The sequence below is a fragment of the Struthio camelus genome, chromosome 6 (genome assembly GCF_040807025.1).
Source record: "Struthio camelus isolate bStrCam1 chromosome 6, bStrCam1.hap1, whole genome shotgun sequence".
NCBI lineage: Eukaryota > Metazoa > Chordata > Aves > Struthioniformes > Struthionidae > Struthio > Struthio camelus.
This window is the reverse complement of record NC_090947.1, coordinates 35648488-35654583: the sequence shown is the minus strand read 5'-3', so window position 1 is coordinate 35654583 and position 6096 is coordinate 35648488. Positions and strand designations below refer to the sequence as shown.

Below are 6096 nucleotides of genomic sequence, written 5' to 3'. Positions count from 1 at the left end.
GCACGCATCCCCACGCGCCACAAATCAGCAGGCTGGCAGAGCCGGCACAGCAGAGCCGGCCACCGCCGTCACCTGCCACCCAGTTGGGGCTAAGCGCAGCAGCCGGTGCCCAAGTCAAACTGGAGTCAGGGGAGCCATCAGAGAAAGGGCAAATAGAGGATCTGCTCTTCCCACCCCTGCCAGAGAAGACTCAAAGTGCTCCCCGGACTCCACCCTCTCATCCACCATCCAGGGAAACAGCCCAGCTGCGTTTGGTCCGGACAGCTTGCAAGCTGCCATCACGTTCAGATCCCTGCAGTAGCTCGTGGTGGGATGTAGATCTGAGCCCTCCGGGGTTCCCCATAGGCAGTTTTTCAGCAGTCCCTTTCCCTGGCAGCACAACGCTCTGCATCTTTGAGAGTTTTCTTCTACAGCAAAGCTCTCGTACAGGGGCTGTGTGCTTAGCCTGCTTGTGAGCTCTCAGCTGCCATGGCAAGTGCTCCAAAACCCTTGCTTGCCGAGTTTACCTGTAGCATCGAGATCACACACCAATAATGAACACAGCCTCAAAAGAGAGCCGAGGTTTGGCAGTATGCTAGTGCCCATCCTCAGAGCGCTGTGATCCTCAGGTATGGTAAAATGTCTTGAAATATCTTTTATCATCTTTTCCAATTTACCTTTGCCTATCACCCCAGACATGGGTCAACTGTGATGAAAGGAGCTCCCTCAGGACTCAGGGTCTGCTCTCCCCATCTGCCCAGGGTGCGCTCTCCAGATCTAACAGTAAAGTCAATGACCATGGGAGTAAAAGATCTGGCTTGTTATTTGTGCACAGAAAATCACTCACTGCATTAAGCAGTGAGCAGCATAACGAAGGAATACTGGTTTCCTAGAGAGCATTGACCTCTCTTTCATGCCTGTTCCCATCCCAGTAACTCCAGCTGTGTGTGTCCCCTAGGACGGCTGAATTGCAATACTGTTTCTTGTACATAGCACCTTCATTTCTACCTGTGTCCCCAGAGCAGGAGACGGGCAAGAGGCAGGGCGTGCCCTGTTCCCCAGCTGCAGGCGCGCCGTCCGGCTGCCGGGACTGCCTACACTCGCTGCCCACTTGGCAGGCCAAGCCCAGCAGAAAACTACCAAGCTCACACAGCACAACTCCCTCACAAAGGCACAGGTTTCAGTCTTCCTCGCCCCTATCCACACTAAACTTGTAAGACCTTCCATTTCTTTAAGATTCCTGCTTTTCCAGAGTTTGGCTGAAATTGGTCAAAGGGTTAAAGCAACTGTTAAAAGGGGATCTGAGAGGCAGCCAAACAATGCGATGACGGTCGTCTAAAGAAACCACATTGGCAATGCTTCATCATTGCACTAGGGTGCTAAGTCATTCTCTCTTTTTCTTGAGCTCAAAGAATAGTGTATTATTCCATCCATATTGTAACAACTTCCTCTGAAAGCAACCACTCTTGCTTGCATTTACAGACTCTAGGGAGCTTTGCTCCTTAATATACTTCTTAATGTGGGGCATTTTCTGAAATAGGCAATGGCTGCCCAGGAGTTTTGGAGAGCGGAGCACTCTCATCTGTTAAAACCATTGTTTGAATCACAATGTGACAGATGTTAGCTAACTGGGACGGACACGGTGCATTAGGAAATGTATTAGCAGCAGCCAACTAAAGAGAATTATTAAGAAGAATTCACAGATGCCAAAACAAGGAGTTTGCTTAATTAAACAATGTAGCATGCACTTTGCTATGGATATCTACCCTAATTCCTACCCAACATATCCATTTTATTTGTCACATCTGGAATTTCTATCAATTTTGTAATCTAAAACAGAAATGATGCATTGGAATTCATTCATGGAATCATGCAAGACTTTTAATTGCAACTTGAGGAGCAAATAAAAGAAATTACTTTGAGTTATATTACTCTGATTGTAGGAACCTTTACTTATCAAGCACCAATCAACTTTGATGTTAAATATTTGTTAATACTTAAAATTTCCATTAGTATTTCAGTCTAATCATTCATTTTTTCCATCCTTCACTAAATAAGTAAACTGCTTGCAATCTCTCTACTGCTGTTTGACAATCACACCGTGTATTTTTCATCTGATATTTGGAATATGAAAATAAAACCGAAGTGAGAATGACCTATTTAAATCCTAATTCACAATCTTTACTTATACTAACAATCCCAAGGAAATCTGCACATTTCCTGACTGATAATCCCCTCTTTTCACCTACTTTTTTCACTGCTGTGCTACCTTTCAGGAAACCTTATATACTGCTTTTCCAGAGGTGCATCATATTCAGCTCCTCTGGTGCAGAAACAGAGATAGATTCTGGTTTGTACTCAATTATGGCTGTGCAAATAGACAGTTACACATGTGAATCGCGTTTCTGTGGAAGGAGAAATGCGTTAACACGCTGTTTGCTCTGCTATGTTCCCATGCACTAACAGGTTCCTGCAGCCTTTTTCTTGGAGACACGAGCACAGAATCAGTATATCTATGGATCTAAGCAACTTCGGCGCAGACCACTGTGCATAGGCTCTGCAACCAACAGTCCTATTTTCCACGTTAAAACGTGCCACGCAGAAAACGGCAAGTATTGCGGAAAGCCACCAGGGTCCTCCGGGAGGGGATGCCGGCAGCCCAGCGCCCTGACAGTGCTCTCCAGCAGGTTCCTTCTGCGGGAGGAAAGACTCGCAGCCACCTCCCTCGCTCGCTCTCGGCTCGTCAGGTGGCGAACAAACTGCTGCCTGCCCTCATCAGGGCTCTTCATCTGGCTGGGGTGAACTTGGGGGAGCGCTGGTTCACGGTCTCCCCTCTTCTGATAGCTGCAGCGGGCGAAGCTTTTCCCAAAGTCAGATAGCTGCGCACGTGAAGCTAGAAGAAAGAGGTGTGCACCCAGAAGAGGCGCTCTGAGACAACAGGTTTGGCAGGCAGGAAGTATTTTAGGTGCCCGCCGGGGAGGTTAGGCACCTTAGGGCGATTTAGCACACTGCTGCCCACGGGTGGTCTTCTATCTCACACAGGGAGCAGCTGCATCTCCCGCAGAAAAAGAAGTGTGAAATGCTGGGCCAGTGCACCAGCCTAGTTTCCCCAGCCTTGCAAAGGCTGTAGGTATAATTCTTTCCTAACCAAGGCTTCCCTCCCCGGAGCTCCCGGCCACGGTGAGGGCCGCAGCCGCCGTCCGGAGCAGCGCAGGCACCCTCACACGAGCCACCCGCCCCGCCGCCATGTCGCGGCACTGCCCAGGGCGCAGCCCGGGGGGGGCGCCCCCACCCGCCCCGGGGAGGGGGGGCGGGGGGCGGCTGTCAGCACCGCCGCCTGAGGATAGCCTCTCTCCCCCGCACATCCCCCCCCCCAGCTGGGAGTGGTACAGCCCAGGGCCGTTGCCCGTCGCCTAGCAACCGGCGGCAACGGCCGCGGCCCGCGCGCGGCGCGCGGCCGGCGCTGAGGTGAGTGCGGGGCCGAGCCGGAGGCAGAGCTCGTCTCGGCGGCACCCGAGGGGGTGGATGGGGGCGGAAGGGTTTGTGTCACTGGGGGCTGGAGGTCAGGGGGGTGGTTTGTGCCGGCACGAGCGCTGGTTTGGAAGGTGCGCACTCTTAGCGTGGGCTAAACTAGAGAGGGCCTTGAAAGCGTGCTCTCTGCTGCTCACAAAGCACGTAGGTGCTGTTGTAGGTCTCATGCGTTCAGTCGTATCCTTTGCTTCTTCATGGTGGTGGAGCGTGCCACGAGCTGTGAAACGCAAAGGGATTAGAAAGCTCACGGCTTGGCAGAGGAAGGGTGATACCCTCACCTCAGCGAACTGGGGCGTTTTCTGCCGTTGCCTTCAATGGAACTAGGGCTTCAGAGCTGCAAAGTTCTCCTAGTGATGGTTTTGCACAAAAAATGCAGTCCTAAACACAGCCCCGGGTATCCTGGGAAGCTTAGGAACGTGTGCCTGTCAGTCGGCAATTCCAGGACCTTGGTGTCATAAACAGTCAGGCAGTATTAGCCCTCTCGTAGTGCGGAGTACTGCAGTGCGTTGTTAAAGCTGGTGAGTGATGATGGTAGTAGCATCATTTTAAATTACTGATATGATTACACTGGAAATAATATTTTGCTAATATAAGGCTGTCTCCAGCTTTTCAAAACTTGTATTCCTAATGGGGAATGCTGACCAAGTGAGGGAGGATGGCAGTTTTATAAATTAAAGTTAAGAAGAGTTGAACAACATGAGTGGAAAGAATGTAGGCCTTATGTTTATAATTACTTTAGCATGCGTTTGTCTAAGTTTGGTTGGGCTCAGTTACTACCTCAGGACAAAGTTACCGTTGTGCACAGTAATGAAGTTCCTCCTACAGATTTTTCTATTGCATGTGGAAAAGTTGTATGTAAAGCCATGGAGTAGAAAAAATTATTAAGGCCACAGTATTCATAGCACATGATTTTAAGTTTCTTGCTTATTTATTATTTAGTATTACACAAGGCCATAAATCAAACAACACTTTATAAGCTTGAGAAACCTGACAACTCCTGCCTGAAAGATCTAAAGCAAAAACAGACAGATACCAGACATGAGACCACAAAATGCGATGGGGGAAGAGGGAGTGAGTCACTTCCGTCCTGAACAGAACTGACCCCAGTAACTATGTTGGGCATCCTTGTGATGTTTCCCTCTGCCGTTCTTCCCTCAAACCTTTTTTGACTACTGTTATTTCAGACTGGGGTCTTTTAAGGCCATAGAAGCCTGTATGAGAGTGGGAAACCACAGCACAAGTAGTTTTGAGTTTTCATACTGAAGATTCAACTTTGGAACTGCTGGATCTTAAAGTGCTGCCCTCTATAGTGACTCACACAACCTAACTCCGTTTTCCAAGCAGCTCATCAGCTTTTGTGCCAGTGCTCCGGGAGCAAGAAGGTGCCTTACAGCAAGAACCTGGTAAGAACCTATATTGTGTCTAGTTTTGCATGGATTTAAGGGTGCTTTGCTATTAATGCAGCACCATCCTGAGCTGTGCATCTACCTTTCCGTTCAAAATGAGGCTTTCTGAGGGATGAATAATCTGGCATGGCTGCTTTTGAACTCAGTACTTTTGCCAAAAATATCTTGCCCTTTCCACCATGCAGCAGGTCACAGGAGGGCTAAGGCCTATGTGCTATATTTAGGAAGATAATTCTTTGTGGATGGGTTGTGTCTGGTTTCCTTATTGCATAATATTTGCACTTGTCATTAGATAAGTTTATGTTCTGATAGCTGTGCTTACTTAACACAGGATCTATAATGCCCTTGGCCTTCTGGGTTTAGAGTTATCTTTGCCAAACAAATAACCCAGCTGATGGTATCTAAACAAAAAATTCAAATGCCAATTTTCTTATCTCTCATACTAATATTTGAAAACTGAAGAGGAATCTGCAAGTTAACAACCCCAACATACAGGAGAGATTGGAAAAGCATCTCTACAGAAGTCAGTTTGGATAGTGCAATTATTAGAAGAACCTTTTCTCCCTTCTCTCTGCTGGGGGACATGAAGGGAGAGAGAAGACTTGCAGAGTCCTCAAGGCCAAACATCCCCAATAAGCACAAGCACAGACGAAAATGCCCAAAGCGCTAGTGAATGCTGTGAGAGCAATGTTTGCTGTAATTACTTTCCATGTACACATGTACTTAGCACGCACACACTCTCTGTAGGCAAACCCTTTCCTGTGAACTTTGGAAAGCGAGGCTGAATCAGGTTGCCCTAGGCACAGCACGCCAGCTCAGAGGTATCCTGTCTTGTCCAAATGTCAGGCTTATACCACTAACTCTACCCCTGAGGATTTACTTTCTGTAAGGGCAGGATATGGCATGTACAAGAGCTATGCGAGGGTCTCATGGAAGTGTGTGTATAATGAGGGTAATAACTGGAGCATCTTGTCCAGTCTTTGGAACCTCCACCCACTTGTATAGCTTATGTTATATGAAGAGTCATTTCTGACTGCAAGCTGGACTTGGAACTGTGGTGGCAGAGTTTTGGCGTATATTGTTGCTTTACAGCTTGCCTTTTTCTCAGTTCAGCCATGCCTTTCCGTGAATGATGTAACCATGAGCCTTCTTTGGAAACAACTGCTAGTCAAAACAGTTA

The 6096-nt window shown here is 48.1% G+C and overlaps 1 protein-coding gene across 3 annotated transcripts in view; it reads left to right on the top strand.

Annotated features, from left to right (window-relative positions):
• The first annotated feature begins 3286 nt into the window (after positions 1 to 3286).
• The window catches only part of CFAP221 (cilia and flagella associated protein 221), a 30310-nt gene continuing 27500 nt past the window's right edge, over positions 3287 to 6096 (top strand). The window contains exons 1-2 of one of the 3 annotated variants that reach the window (XM_068949143.1): positions 3287 to 3447; positions 4855 to 4913. The gene's annotated coding sequence lies outside the window, so the exon portion shown is untranslated. Of the gene's footprint in view, positions 3448 to 4851; positions 4914 to 6096 lie in introns of all 3 variants that reach the window. The other 2 variants (XM_009677207.2, XM_068949144.1) reach the window with 2 other exon arrangements.